Source organism: Puma concolor, chromosome B1 (assembly GCF_028749965.1).
Source record: "Puma concolor isolate L17-30 chromosome B1, mPumCon1.1.hap2, whole genome shotgun sequence".
In the NCBI taxonomy this organism is placed as follows: domain Eukaryota; kingdom Metazoa; phylum Chordata; class Mammalia; order Carnivora; family Felidae; genus Puma; species Puma concolor.
Window position 1 is genome coordinate 76,347,006 of NC_141670.1, and position 14,661 is coordinate 76,361,666.

Sequence of the window (14,661 nt, forward strand, 5' to 3'; positions counted from 1 at the left end):
CTCTGTGCTGACATGAAGCCTGCTTGGGATTCTCCCTCTCCTCTCCCTTTGCCTGCCTCTCTCTCTCTCTCTCTCTCTCTCTCAAAATGAATAAGTAAACATTTAAAAATGTGGCAGAAGTGATGGTGTGCCTGTTTCAGTTCTAAGCCTTAAGGAGTCATGGAAACTTCTACTTCTGCCTTCTTGGGAGCTCTGAGGTACTACTAAGATGTCCATCTTCCCCGCCCCCCCCCCCCCCCAAAAAAAAAAAGGTCCATCTTCTCTGCTGGAGAAGACATTTAGAAGAGGCAGGACCCTGAGCCCTCAAGAAGAGAAAAACTCAGGAATAGAGAGAGAAAAAGAGAGAGAGAGACCAGCCATGCCAGCATCCCAGCTGAACCCAGCCCATAGGTGATAGCCAGCTAAATACAATTACAGGAGTGACCATTGGCAAGGCTAACAAAAAACCACTCCATTGGGCTCAGCCCTAATTGCAGAATCATGACCAAATAAAGTGGCTGCTGTTTTAGGCCACTAAGTTTGTGGGATGGTTTGTTACATAGCAAGAGAGAGCCAAAAAGTAAATGATTCTGCAAAACAGAGGTTGGCAAGGGCTGTCTCATATGCCAAGGATCTTACCCTTTTCCTTATGAAGCTGATAAAAGCTAAAGTTGTTCATTTGTCCCAGCCAATAACTGTATTAATCATGCATTTTTATTCTATATTTTCGGTGCTTTGACATCTTGGGGCCTTGCTGACCCTGGAGAAACTGTCCCTCCCTGGGATAGCCAATTCCTAGAGCTAATAATACAGGGCTCCACATCTTTCATACACAAACCAACCAGGCCAGAGCTCATACCCCAACTACCTCCTTATCATGTTCTCACACTCTAGGCTGCCCACCACCTGCTATAATTACCAGTTCTGGGTACCAGACAACTAGAGAGCCCACTGAAATCATTCAAAGTAGCCAATTCTAAGCCTGCTTACCCTGCCTTGCCTTTCACAGAAATCACAGTAAAGGTTCTTGCCTAGGCTTTCCCCTGATCCTTCTGCCTCTTGACTAACCCTAGTATCTCCCTATATGCCCCCCACCCACATAGCATGGCAGGCCCTCCTCTTGGGGTCTGTGAGTATAACAAGCCATCTTTTCAATGGCAGTCATCTTCTAAGCTGTTGGCCTCACTATACCTAAATAATAATAAAACCTGTAAAATAAAGCAATAAGCTGTGAACTTAAATGGGTAGGCAAATCCCATGGACTGTGTGACTCTCACAGATGACTAAGATGGATGAGGCAGTGGGGCAGAGATGGTTAGGAAGGACCATCTTGTAACACTGTGCCACTAAAAATAATAGCTATCAGTTTTGAATGTTCCTCATCAATCTTTGGGATAACTCCAGAGGGTGGATTTATTGGCCCCATTATCCAGAAGTGAACATTAAGGCTTAGAATAAATAATATTCCACTAATAAGTGGAAGAACCAGGATTCCAACCCAGTTTTACTGGAATATAAAATCAGAACTCTTCTTTTTTTTTTTCTGATTTTTAACTTTTTTTTTTTTTTTTTTTTTGAGACAGAGAGAGACAGAGCATGAACGGGGGAGGGGCAGAGAGAGAGGGAGACACAGAATCCGAAGCAGGCTCCAGGCTCTGAGCCATCAGCCCAGAGCCCGACGTGGGGCTTGAACTCACGGACTGCGAGATCGTGACCTGAGCTGAAGTCGGACGCTTAACTGACTGAGCCACCCAGGCGCCCCAGAACTCTTCTTGTAAGCTGCCCGAACAACTTTTGCTAGGCTTGCCATAGTTTGCCAAGCCTTCCAATATGGCATACAATACCTTGGTAGGTTTTCCGTGATGAATTTTTTAACAAATGAGTTTTATCTTCTTTAATCAAACCCCTTTATGATTATGAAAGTAATGATTCTCATTGACAATTTGAAATACAAAGAAGAAATTTAAAATCACTCATACAAGCACTCAGACAAATATTATTAACATTTTGGTATATGCCCTTGTAGTCTTTTTTCCATACCTATATCATATATATTTTACAAAACTTAGATTAAACTATCTCTTATAATCTACTTTTTTAACCAAAAAAAGATATTGTGAGCATTTCATCATGCCATTAAATATTCCCCTAAGATAGGGATTTTAATGGCTAACTTTTGTTTCTTAGTTCATAAATACTGAAGCCATTTATTAATCTTCCATTGTTATCATGTGAATTATTCCTACTGTTTTACAACTAAAAGTGCTCTGATTCTGGGGATACCTAGAGGGAGAGATTAATAAATGCGTATGGAATGAATGAATAAATGAATTCTCCTATTGGGGGATTTTGAACAGGACATTCAGGGATTGGCCAGGGAAAAGATACCCAACAGGAGGCTCATTTATTAAGTCTTAGATCCCTCAACAACTCTGTGAGGTCAATATTACCATCACCTCCATTTTACAGGGGAGGAGACTGAGGCCAGGGAGGTGTGATCACCAGAGTGCTTAGAGCTCTTCTTTTTTTCTCCACACCTAGATACTCTGAGCCTGAATGCCCTGCAGTGCAGCACTCAACTCCCCATCAAGTGCTCCTGGGACAGGACATTCAGGCTAGGGTCCTAGGGTCAGCATGAGCCCTTTTTGGGTTCCATTCCAGTCTATTCTACCCTCAAACAGGCCTGTCCCTTCCCCATGTCGTGGCAGGGTCACCTGTAGCAGAAAAAAAAAAGTGCTCTGATTAATATCCTCCTGTGTCCTTATACATAATTCTTTGTGAGCATCTCTAATATCTTAGAATAAATTCCTAGATTTACAATCACTGAGTCCAAGAATATACACATTTTTAAGACTTTTGATACTTGTCAGATTTCCCTCCAAAAATGTTGCACTGATTCCCACCTACGCCAGAGTCCTTTGTTTTTAGGTTTTTTTTTTTTAAGTTTATTTACTTTTGAGAGAGAGAGAGGCAGAGAGAGAGAGAGAGAGAGAGAGAGAGAGAGAGAGAGAGATTCCCAAGCAGGCTCCGGGCTGTCAGCACAGACCCTGACACGGGGCTTGAACTCATAAACCGTGAGATCATGACCTGAGCAGAAATCAAGAGTCACACGCTCAATTGACTGAGCCACCCAGGTGCCCCCAGAATCCTTTGTTTCTAACATAAAGTAACTCTCTACTAGGGACTGCTCTGTGTATGTATATTTCTGTGTGCGTGTGTGCGTGTGCACATGTGACTCAACCACATCCACTGTCCTTTCCATGCTAAGTACAAGCAAAGTTTGGTCTTCAATTAGTACCTATAGTTGGTAAGCAGTGAGATTCTCTAGACTTAAACTCTTTATTCCAAAAGAGCAACACCATTTCTCAAAGGGACTTGCCAACCAAATAATGGAGTGACTATTGTTTTTTAGCCATGCAGAGCTATGACGCGTGGCTCCCTATATTGCTTAAATGACAGGTTTCTGTGCATCCCCCAAATATATTCAGATTGTGAAGAGCTTGTGTACAGTAAGTCACAGAGAGAAGGCCAGCAAGCCATGCATACGATCCCGGCAAAGGAAGGGTGGCTGGAAGAGGTGGCGTTTTATCTGTTTCTGAAGAACTAGAGGGAGGTGGAATCCCAGGATGCAAATGCACAAATAGCTACTTACCTGGTGTGCTCTCAAGTGTCTCCCATACAGACTCACACTCCCAAGTGTCATCTCCCCCACCAGCCTTTTGTTGTGTGCCCTAAATTCTAAGTAGTAACACCTTTGCTTTGAGCTGAAAGGTCCCTGTTAAGACACAAATAGATGAGCTAGAAGAGTCAACACCCTAAGCCACTAGCAACATTAACAACTGAGCTCAAATGAGCTTATCAAGTAGCTGGAGCCACCTCCGAAGACTCCAAGGAAATGAGACCAGAGTATGTGATATTACACAGAGGCGAAAGTCAGGGCAGGGTGGGTAGCAAAGACATGTCTTGGATGATCTGGGGACAGAAGGACGGTTCCAGCGCAAACGGGACAACATGGGGTGTTTCTGAGGGCACAGAGGTGAGAGGCTGCAAGGGATGTGTTTCGTGGGGTTCAGGCAATTCACCAGGCTTGTTGGACTGAAACCTGAGAGCCCCATTTCCTGCTGGTCTCTTAAACACGCTGGTTTGGAGCAAAAACCATGTCGCTTCTATTCCTGCCACCAGCATAACCTCCAGCAAACAAATTGCTTGCTGTACCTCTCACCTCCTCCTCCCCCAGGTGCATCCACAGTGAGTGTCTGAGGCAAGGCAGGCCCTGCACAGACCTGGTCACATCCATTAACAAGGCACTGGTTATATCAATGGCAACCCTGAGGAGATTTCTCTGTGCTGAAGCAAGGCACTAAATATAATAGCCTCTTAACTGGCACATTGTTATCAGTATTATTACGGCTTTCTCTTCATGCCTGTCAGTGGATTATGGTAATTTTTTTTAGTCATGGGTTTTAATCAGAGTCAAAGTCTCTGAGTTACTGACAGCTCGGGAGAGCAGTCACTGCTCTAAGATTGACTTCACACTGTCACAAAATCATAACACCGGCAGAAAGATAGAGGCTCTCACAGGCCTCCTCCCGCTAATTAAAAACAAAGCAACTTTCCAAACAGTAGGCTCCTTTGCCAGGCTTCACAAAAAAGGCGGGGGGAGGGGAGGAGCAGAGGGCACCTACTTCTCCCTCCCTCCCCCAAAGTTCAAAGCAAGAGACAAGGATCCTGGCAAAGGCAGTACTAGAGGCAGATATTGCAATTTAGCTAATGGTATCTACAGGAAGCTAGAAATCATCCATTTGACATGTTAAGGGACTTCAACAGCATCAGGCCTTGTTGGATTCTCCTGACCTTGTAGCACCTCCTCACAGACATTGTCCACATGTGACCACTCATTCGAATAAATGTGATAGAGCTGGGCAGATGGGTCACGGAAGCTATCCTCTCTGGAGGTTATGGAACAGAGGCAGTCATACCTCTGGCCTTGCCTTCCCGTCATCACGTGTAATGAAGTTTCCCTCCTGACCAAATGGGACCCCAGCTGCGAGGCATCTAGCAATTGACCAGGTGTTAGGCAGAGATCACTACATATTTTTCTTCTATCACCATGGAGAAGCCATAGCAGACCACAGTACGAACTTAAGACAAACCCTAGATAGTTCTCCATGTTGCCTCCAGGGTCCTTCTGCTTTTCTCCATCTGCAACACTTTTCTTCTCTCTAGAACCATCATCCTTAGAAACCCCATGACCAGCATAGGTCATTCTGGCGTCTAACTTAGGTTTGTCCTTTATGTCCATCCACACCTTTGTTTGCCTGGGGTCCTGTTGTCAAGTAGTTCTCACAGGGAAATGACCCGAATATGTCTGGCACGATAGACTGTTACACTGCAGTGATACACAAATCTAAAATCTCAGTGGTCAAAATAAGGGTTTCTTGTTCATGTTGCATAGCCATCCCAGGTTGCCAAGTGTCTATGCCTCAGAGCCATCCAGTAACCCAGGCCACCATCCTAGAAGTTGCAGTCATCAGGACACCTGGGTGGCTCAGTCAGTTAAGCATCTGACTCTTGATTTCGGCTCAGGTCATGATCCCATGGTTCATGAGTATGAGCCCCATGTCAGGTTCTGCCCTGACAGTGCAGAACCTGCTTGGGATTCTCTGTCTCCCTCTCTCTCTGCCCCTCCTCTGCTTGTGTGTGTGCTCTCACTCCCTCTCTCTCTCTTTCTCTCAGAGTAAATAAACATTAAAAAAAAAAAGAAGTTGCAGTCATCATCCCCAAGGGAAAGAAGGCTCTAGAATCTTCTCCTGGCAGTTGAAGGCACTGGCTTAGAAACGATAAGTAATTACTTCCACTCTCAAGTCATTGGCCAGAATTAGTCACATTGCTCCATCCGAAAAAAAAGAGGAAGTACAATCCTCTTTTGTGCATTGGAAGAACAGAAATATTTGGTGAATTGCATAAATGATTAGCACACCACTTAATTAATTTACACCAGGAAGAAAAATGAAGATTCAGAGAGTAAAGAATTACCCCTCCCAGTGGCATTCACTAGCACAATGAAGCTTATTATGTTCCATTCTCTGGTGCTGCACAGACATGGGCAGATGCTAGAAACAAGGGGAACCTCTCCCCAGTTCAGATCCTGCGTTCGCTTTATTCACTCTCAGTTCTCCAAGTGGCTTGCCACCATGAATCCAAAATTACACAAATACGTGCTGAAGATGAAAAGGATACGATGAGTGTTTACCAGAGGGTACACTAAACGATGTACATGGCAGATGAGGGCATCAGAAGCCGAGCCAGGAATCTGAAAGGAACCATTGGAAGATGGAGACAGGCTGGGTGAGGATCATTGTTGCTGCTAGCTGCTAGCTTTCTGCATAAGGGGAGACAAAAAGGCCAACGTGACAATTATAACATCAATCTAACATGAAGCAATTAAGGCTTGGAGCAGAGTTTGAAGGAAAGAGACATGCGGTCTCAGAATTGGAGACTCCGGTGAAGGAACGCCAGACGTGATGAGATGACGGTGTGGGGAAGACGGAGACACTTGTTCTTGAATCCAGGAGAACTTCCGAGCTTTAGCAAGAACTCTGCAATGGTGGCAAGAAGCTGAGTTTCAGAAAATAGAAGGGCAGCAAACTCGTGTTCTTGTACCCTAGCAAATGCCACATATGTGCCCAGGGCAAAAACCAGCAAAGAAGTAAACCCCTAGTATGACCAATAATGCAGTCCTGAGACTCCATCTGAGCCTAAAGCAGGAGGGCGGAGGAATCTCAAAGATCGCTGTGCAGCTTGCACCAATTCCAGGGGAATAGGCCTGTGGGGTGATACCACATCCAGTCCCTCAGCAAATTCTATTGCCCTTACTTGCAAGATGTAACTTAAAGGGGACCACACTTTACCACCTCCACCTTCCTCCGAACACTCTAATCTCCTGCCTGGATTTCTGCAGTTGCCTTCCCAACTGGTCTCCTGTTTAAAGCCTTATCTCCCAATTGTCTATTTTCTGTGAAGCAGCCAGAAGGAACCTCTTGAAATGTAACCATTTCTCTGCTCAGCACTTTCCAATGGCTTCCCATTCCATGCAGAGGATCCTAAGGCCTTCCCTTGACCTAGAAAGCCCTCTAGGATACCATCCTCTGAATCTCCTGGGACGGGACCTCTTTCCCCCCCATCACCCCCTCCTCCAGCACTCAGCTTTGGTCACACTAGCATCACTGCTCCCTCTGCCAAGCCTCTGTCTCAGGGCATTTGCACAGGCTGTCCTCTCTGCCCGGAAGGCTCTTCCCTCGGAGATCTTCATTGGGCCTTGCTCTCAGACCTCCTTCAGATGCCACGACATCAGTAAGGTCTTTCTTACTGTTCCCAGCCCTGAAAGCCCAATCTCCTATCAACTATCTTTCCTTCACCAATTTTGTGTGAAATGGGTTGTCACAGGCAACATATTTTACATTCCACTTTTTGGTTCTAGTATAAGAGCCAAGAGGGCAGGAGGGTTTTTTGTTTGACTTGTTCACTGCTGTAACCCCAGCATCTAGAATAGGACTTGCCAGCAGTAGGAGCTCAATACATACATGTTCACTGAATAGACTGCAATTGATCACAACCTAACCACCACACTGACTTAAAGAGATATTCAAGGGACAGGCATTTCTTCTTCTTGAAATACCCTGTGAGGATTCAGGGCTGCCGCCTCCTCCTACCTGATGTCAGCTGCCATGGATACAGGTTTCTTAAAGGGGTCAAGGATGCGACAGATGCTTTACATTAGCTTTTATGTCCTCCATAAAATTAACAACAAGCAAACCTTGGGTAACGGAGCTATAATTCTGTCTTGCAATTCTGATCCAACACAGAGTGTAAGAGATTGGCTCTTGAGGCTAAAAGCTGTTTCCAGAACCCTCAATGGAATTATACCTCTGTAATTCATTTACTGTTATTCATTTTATATGTTTATAGATAGAGCCAAAAAAAAAAAATCACACAGCCAGCAAAACCAAAGCAAAGAAGAAAAGATAACCTAGTGGTTTTCATTTTTAAATTACAATCATTATGTAAGATACAGTATTTTGCCACACTATAGCACTTCTAGGCTAAATAAGAAATATACTTAACAACAGGTAAACCTAATAAGATAGCTTTTTGAAAAAATGAATAGTACCTTGCTCTGTCTTCAGGGATGTTATTTTCGATGGCAATATCAATTCACACAGAAAAGTCAAGAGAATAATTATGGCTTTTTAGCCAATAGGACTGATATACGTAAATAGGATCTGTGAAAGTGTTGGATAATATCCTTGAAAGGCTCTAAAGTTATTGTCCCACTCCAGCTATTTGCAATACACGACCAAAAACAATCCAATAAGGCTTCATCACTTATGTCCAAGTTTCTAATGAAACAAGCCTCATGAAAAATAAACTAGCATACAGATGGGCTTGGAGAGATCTGGCAGCATATCTACCTTTTATATTTATTTTATTTTATTTTATTTTAAAGCCACTGAGGGTAACCAAAGTGGTTTGTTAGGAAGGAACATTGCAGGGGAAATTGCATTTTCCACTCACCAGACACAACCTAGATAAAGATACAACATAGACACTTTCTTCAGCCAATGAACTACCACTTCATTTGTGAAGGAACTGCAGGATGTAGCAGGTTTTCTTGGTGTGGATTTCTATCCACAGGACATTTGGCTGCCGCTTACAACCCATTGCATGTATAGGCTGCTGAACAGCCTCCAGATGGTGTGTATAAGGTTTTACAAATGTTTTTCTTGTTCCAATCAGACATGACCTTTCAAATATATAAAGCTGTACACACAAAAACTGCCACAAGACTTCTAGAAAAATTGAGCAAGTTCAATTCACAAATATCTTTGAGCACCTACTACGTGTGAAACATCATTCTAGGTACTAAGGGATATAGTTGTGAACAAAACAGATTTTAAAGCCCTGACTTAATGAAGCTTCTATTCCGGGGGGTGGGGGGGGTGGTACACACACAGTGAACAAAATATATAAATTATATATTTTTAAGGTGATAACTGCTATGTGCTATAGAGAAAAATCAAATGGGGAAAATAAGGTGGGGTGGGGGTGCAATTCTAAATAGAATTAATGTAGGCTTTACCAAGAAGGAGACATCTAAGCAAATGAAGATGATGGATGCCAATATCTAGAAGAACCTTCCAAGCAGAGAAAACCACAAGTGCAAAGATCCTGAGGTGGAAACATGCCCGGCATGTGATTGGAGCAGAGTGAGCAACAGAAGAGCAGTGGATGAAGTCAGGGAGGTCATGGAGACTATATTCTGTAATGACTCAGGCTTTCCCCCCCAGACAGGACAACCATGGAGCAGGGTAGTAACATGATAGGACCAATGTCTTCAGAGCATCCATCTGGTTCTGTCCAGAATAGCTGTTGGGCTGGGAAGTAGGGAAGTGGATGGGAGGTGAGGGCAGAAGTGGATCAGGGGACGAGTTAAAAAGCCATAGCATTGCTGTCAGTATAAGAGGGAGGATACCACCCTTGGACCAAGGTGGTAGCCACGTGGATGATACAACGTGTTTGGATCCTGGATATATTTTGAAGATACATAAAATAGGATGGGGACAACAGGATTGGGCCACTCCCAAAGATTTCGTATGGCCACTTTAAGTATCTATGATCCTCTCCCAACTATGTCCTGGGCAGTGTTATTTACAACATCACTCACCCACCCAAAACTTACTGGCATTAATGACAGTTTTGAAGGATAGTTCAGAAATGTGGATTCTTCGGGAAGTTTAAGAACCATGTTAGAATTAAAGGGTTCCCGAGTCAACAGAAGTGTCACGTCTCTGCTGCTCAGTCTGCACATGTGGGAGTGAGGGGGTTCACTCTGTCTCTTCTCTGGTTACCAGTTCTCTCCCTGCCTCATCGCTGTGCTGGGAGCTGAGAGCGACAGAGCCGTAGGGTGCTACCTGTGCACGCAATGAGTCCCAGACTAGCTGGGGAGATATGTGGAGGTACCGCCTCCTTTCTTGTTCTGCTCTTCACCTTCTCAGTTTCTCTCCTCCTGCTCTGCCCCTGTCAGATCTCTCTGGGTTCCTCAAGGCACCAAGCACCAAAGAGAAGCTGAATCACGCTCCTGACAATAGTGAACTCTACGGAGACTGCCCTTATTTGCTTCTATGTTCTTGTCTGCTGTCTGATGCCTGTTTATGCACAGCTTCCCTCTCGGGAGTGGCGTGGCCCCGTCTCTGACTTTCTTCTGTGTTGTTGTTGTTGTTGTTAGCTCCAAGTTAAGGGAAAGCCGCCAAACCAAACAGGACCCAACCCTATCAACTCAAGAATCAGCTTAAGATGATTGAGACTGTGACCCTCCATGGGCCCTTTAACTTGGATGCTCGGAGATCTGCTCCTACCAGGTTAAGGCAAGAATAGGGCATTCCTTTCTGTATAGCTGTGTTCCATCTTCCCAGTTACTTACTTGGACCTTTTAATAAATGAGCTCTCCCAGCTAGAGACCTATAGAAGGTCATTGTTGTTTTGGTTCCTGATGCCTTTGAAAATATAGCTAATGTTTTGTACTGGAGATGATGTGGGCTAGGAAACCAGAGTTTTACTGTCTATTTAATTTGTAAACCATGTCTTTTAAGCATATGCTGTGGCAGATGGTAGGTGATACCATGGTGTGTTTAGTTAGATGGGATCCTCACTAAAGTTCACCTGTCCCATCTGCATACTCTAGAGGCCAAGACATTCTAGTACCTGTGCTAGAAATCCATCAAAACCAAGAAGACTTTTTTAATGGTAAGTAATAGTAATGGGTCTGTGCTAATGAAAATTCAGAGCTTCTCCACCCAGAGTGGAAAAAACTGAACTGAACCCAGTATCAGCGATTTTCCAGCAAGGCTGTCACTGTGATCTGTGATGTGCTATCAAGATGAAATTGGAACCAAGTGTACTTTATTCAGGACATCTGCGAGATAAAAAATATAATGCTCCTTTTCTATCTTTGTGACATTGTTCGCAAAGATGTGATTTGGCTGTTAAAACCACTTGCGCTGTATCTCAAGGCTAAGGCTGACAATTCAAATAAAAGTCTCTCTCTCTCTTTGGTTTGTTATCTGAACCACAGTTAGCTGTCATGGCAATTCTATATACTGGGGCACTTGGGGAGGGGTGTGAGGCGTTTGACCTGCCACAGCTTCCCATCTGACTCTATGCTTCTGAGCATTTAATTTCCTGGAGTTCTAGGAAGTTGTTGTTTTTTGGTTTTTGGTGTATATTTTTTAATGCCTTCAATATCAGGTTCAGTGTTAAAAGACAAATAATGATGTTTAGTTTTTAATAATTTTATTATATGCACTTGGTAGAAAATTTAGAATATACATATTAGAAAATAGGATGCTACCACTTTAGATTAGTTCTGTGAATATTGCAATACATTTCCTTCCAGTCTTTTTTCTGTGTGTGTGTGTGTGTGTGTGTGTGTGTGTGTATGCATGTGTGTGCAATGTTGGCTTGTTTTGTTTAAAAAAAAGAGAGATGGGGAGAACTGAATGAATAATTTTGTGAACTCCTCATCAACAACTTATGACAAACATTTTTCCACTAACCTTTCATTCTTCACAGATGTGGACACACAATTTTTGGTTCTCATCATTAATGTGCAAGGAACACCATGAGTTCCTCCACTCAGATGAGTGTCTGTCTAAATTGTCATAAATCACTTTAGAATTTCCATCAAAAGAAACACTGTGAAATATCTCTCTGTCCTATAGGGATGCAATATTGCAAACAGAATCTTATCCAAAACATTCAGATTTACTGGCCCTCCTGCCTCTAGCTTGAGCAAGCTCTGTATTCTTGTTTGCTTAACCTCAAGCCTACTCAGAACCTTGAGTCTACCTGATATGTGGGACCATCCTGGACTGCAAAGAGTCCCCCAAGATGTCCTACTTACTACCCCTTTTCTTACAGGGGTGCCTCTGGCTTTCTGCAGAACCATTCATTCTTACAGCTAAATCCAAATCTCTATAAGAAGGCAACTTTCAGATAAATATATTTGTATATTTTCACTGGAGACACTAGGTTATAGAATTGGTGTTAGAAGTCCATTCGAGGCTTAAAGTACCAAGGGGAAGAAAGATGCACAGTTTAAATTCGAGAAAAGGAACATTAAAAAGCCACTCATCAGGATCTAGATTTGGCTGACAGCTATTCATGCAGCCCCAATATTTGGTCTTCATTAGCTTGTGACATTGTCCTTTACTATGACACACTCCTATTAAGGAATCCTCAGGGAAAACTGTAGTGGTTGAGGAGAAGGAGGGTGGCCTCCTTAAAAGAAATTTCACTTTTGGAACAAGAAAATGGTTTGCAGTGCACTCACTTGTGTTTTGTCCTCTGAGTTGACCTTGCACCAAATTCAGACCAACCAGAGTTTGGCCAAAATTTCCATCTTGAAGTCATAGAGGTTAGGACTAGCCAGGGGCTCCCATGTCAGCAGTGGGTACCAGAGACCCAACATTCACATTGAAACTTTCACTTGCCTATTTTCTTTTTTGTTTGTTTGTTTGTTTGTTTTTTGTTTGTTTGTTTCATTGGCTGTAGGCATCCATCTTCAATCACATACAAACTTTTCAATAACATACAAATCACATACACTCGTCATCAGCAGGGAATGAATAAAATCTGTTGTATTAAACTGTTACTAAATTCCTCATTCCTGGGTATTGGAAGATGAGGAAAAGGGATACACAGTCAAACTTCGTTAGTACATTTAGTAAAAGTCTGGCTAACTGTGGTTCGATGGTTTCTCTTAGATGAAGCTACATATGTTTTCAAGTCTGTAATAGTCTTCTTATTTAAGGGCAATCACGAGCCTGCATGGCCTTTTTGAGCCACCCAGGCACCCCTAGATAGCATAGCTTTCAACTATAAAAATATTAGGTTCAAGATCCAGGCACAAAAATGAAAGAAAATGAAGCAAAATTTCATTTTTACAGAACAGGTCAGGGTCAAGGGCACTTCCATTTAAAATAATATTCTCTAAATATGGAAATCAGCTGATTCTCAGGAAATGTTGGGAGATCTAGGACGAAACTTGCAATGTTGGGAGATCTAGGACGAAAATGTTGACATTTTCACCGGGCAACAAATGCTGACCACCAAGAAAATACACCAACAAATGTCTAACCTAGAAAAGAAGAAAAGGGGAACTCTAGAAGAGAAAGACTCATGTCCAGAGAGAAACCTGAGCAGTTCCTGGAAACTGAGGAAGGGAGAGGTCACTGGGGAACTTGAGTAGAGAAGGAAATTGCAGAGTGATCATACCCAGCTAGGTGTGAAGGATAAAAGAAGTTGAGAACAGGAAAACTACGTGAAACGGACAAGCTCGCAAAACAGAAATCCCAAGGAATGCCTGTAATCAAGGGTGTTTAAAGGACAATTCGCGAAGGGAATTACCTGAGACACAAATGCAGGCACCTCTGCCATCACCTTGAGTGGAAGGCAGATTTTACACGATGGATTGGAATAGTCATTTTCATTTCATAAAGCCTACATCCCTGGAAAATTGGGTTCCATAAATTGAGATTTTTGTTACATTAAGCTTTATTACTAACTTTCCAGTAGTTTTAGAGATATAATTTATCTGAACTATTCAGAAGTATAGAAGTAAGATAAAAATGCGTCAAAAGCTTAAAACTTCATTGAATAAATCAATTGGATAAGTAGTCAAACAATACTGATTTTTCAGGAAAAACAAATTGCATATCAATTAATACACTTGAAATACAGTTTAATTTCTCTATAAGCAATTATCAATGCTTATAGAAAAAAGGCAGAAATGAGAAACAAGGTCCACAGAGAACTCTGAAATTTCATTCCCATTTCAATCTTTTCCCCCATCTCCATTTCAATCTTTCTGTTGAACTAACTTGGGTGTTAAGAAGCTTGTTTCCTTTCTAGTCATTAAATAAATATTTATTAATGGCCTATTCTATGCCAGACCTTCAACAGGGCATCTAGGAGAAAGGGACCAGGGTCAAGGGCTGACCAGGACCCTAATAATAACAGAGTTGATTTCAATTGTTTTCTGTTATCATCTCAGCAAAATGCATAGTATAAATTAAAATTAATTTTAAGATTCCCATAATAAATATGGGTATCCTTATCATAATCATGTCAAATAGTTTTTCACTAGCTCTCATTCTTAATTCTGATCTATGTAGGGACAAGAAAATGGCATCTAGGGAAAAACTGAGAAAGAATAGAAACTAGGAAAAAGCAAAATGAAAGTATATAAAAAATTAAGACACAAATAGAAAAGCAGAGTGTAATTCACTTACAAACAGTATTGAAGTTAATCCCAGTTTTTTCTGGTAGATGAAAAGTTGCAAAAATGGATTTATAAATGTGAATGTCATGATTGACAAGCCAAAGACTTATGTGGAGAGGATGTAGGAGTGAGACAGAAATGGTGTCTATTCCAACAAATAGCTAGGAAAAAAAAAGGTAGCTGCAGAAATCAGTAAGCAGGAGCATTTGCTCCACATTCATTACAGAAATGACCAGTCAGGAAGTCTAGGATGCAAGGAGCCGGTCAGGGCCATTCAGGAGGAGCTCTTTCTACAAATCATTTTCTTACCTACTCATTCCACAAACATTTGAGGTGCATCTCAT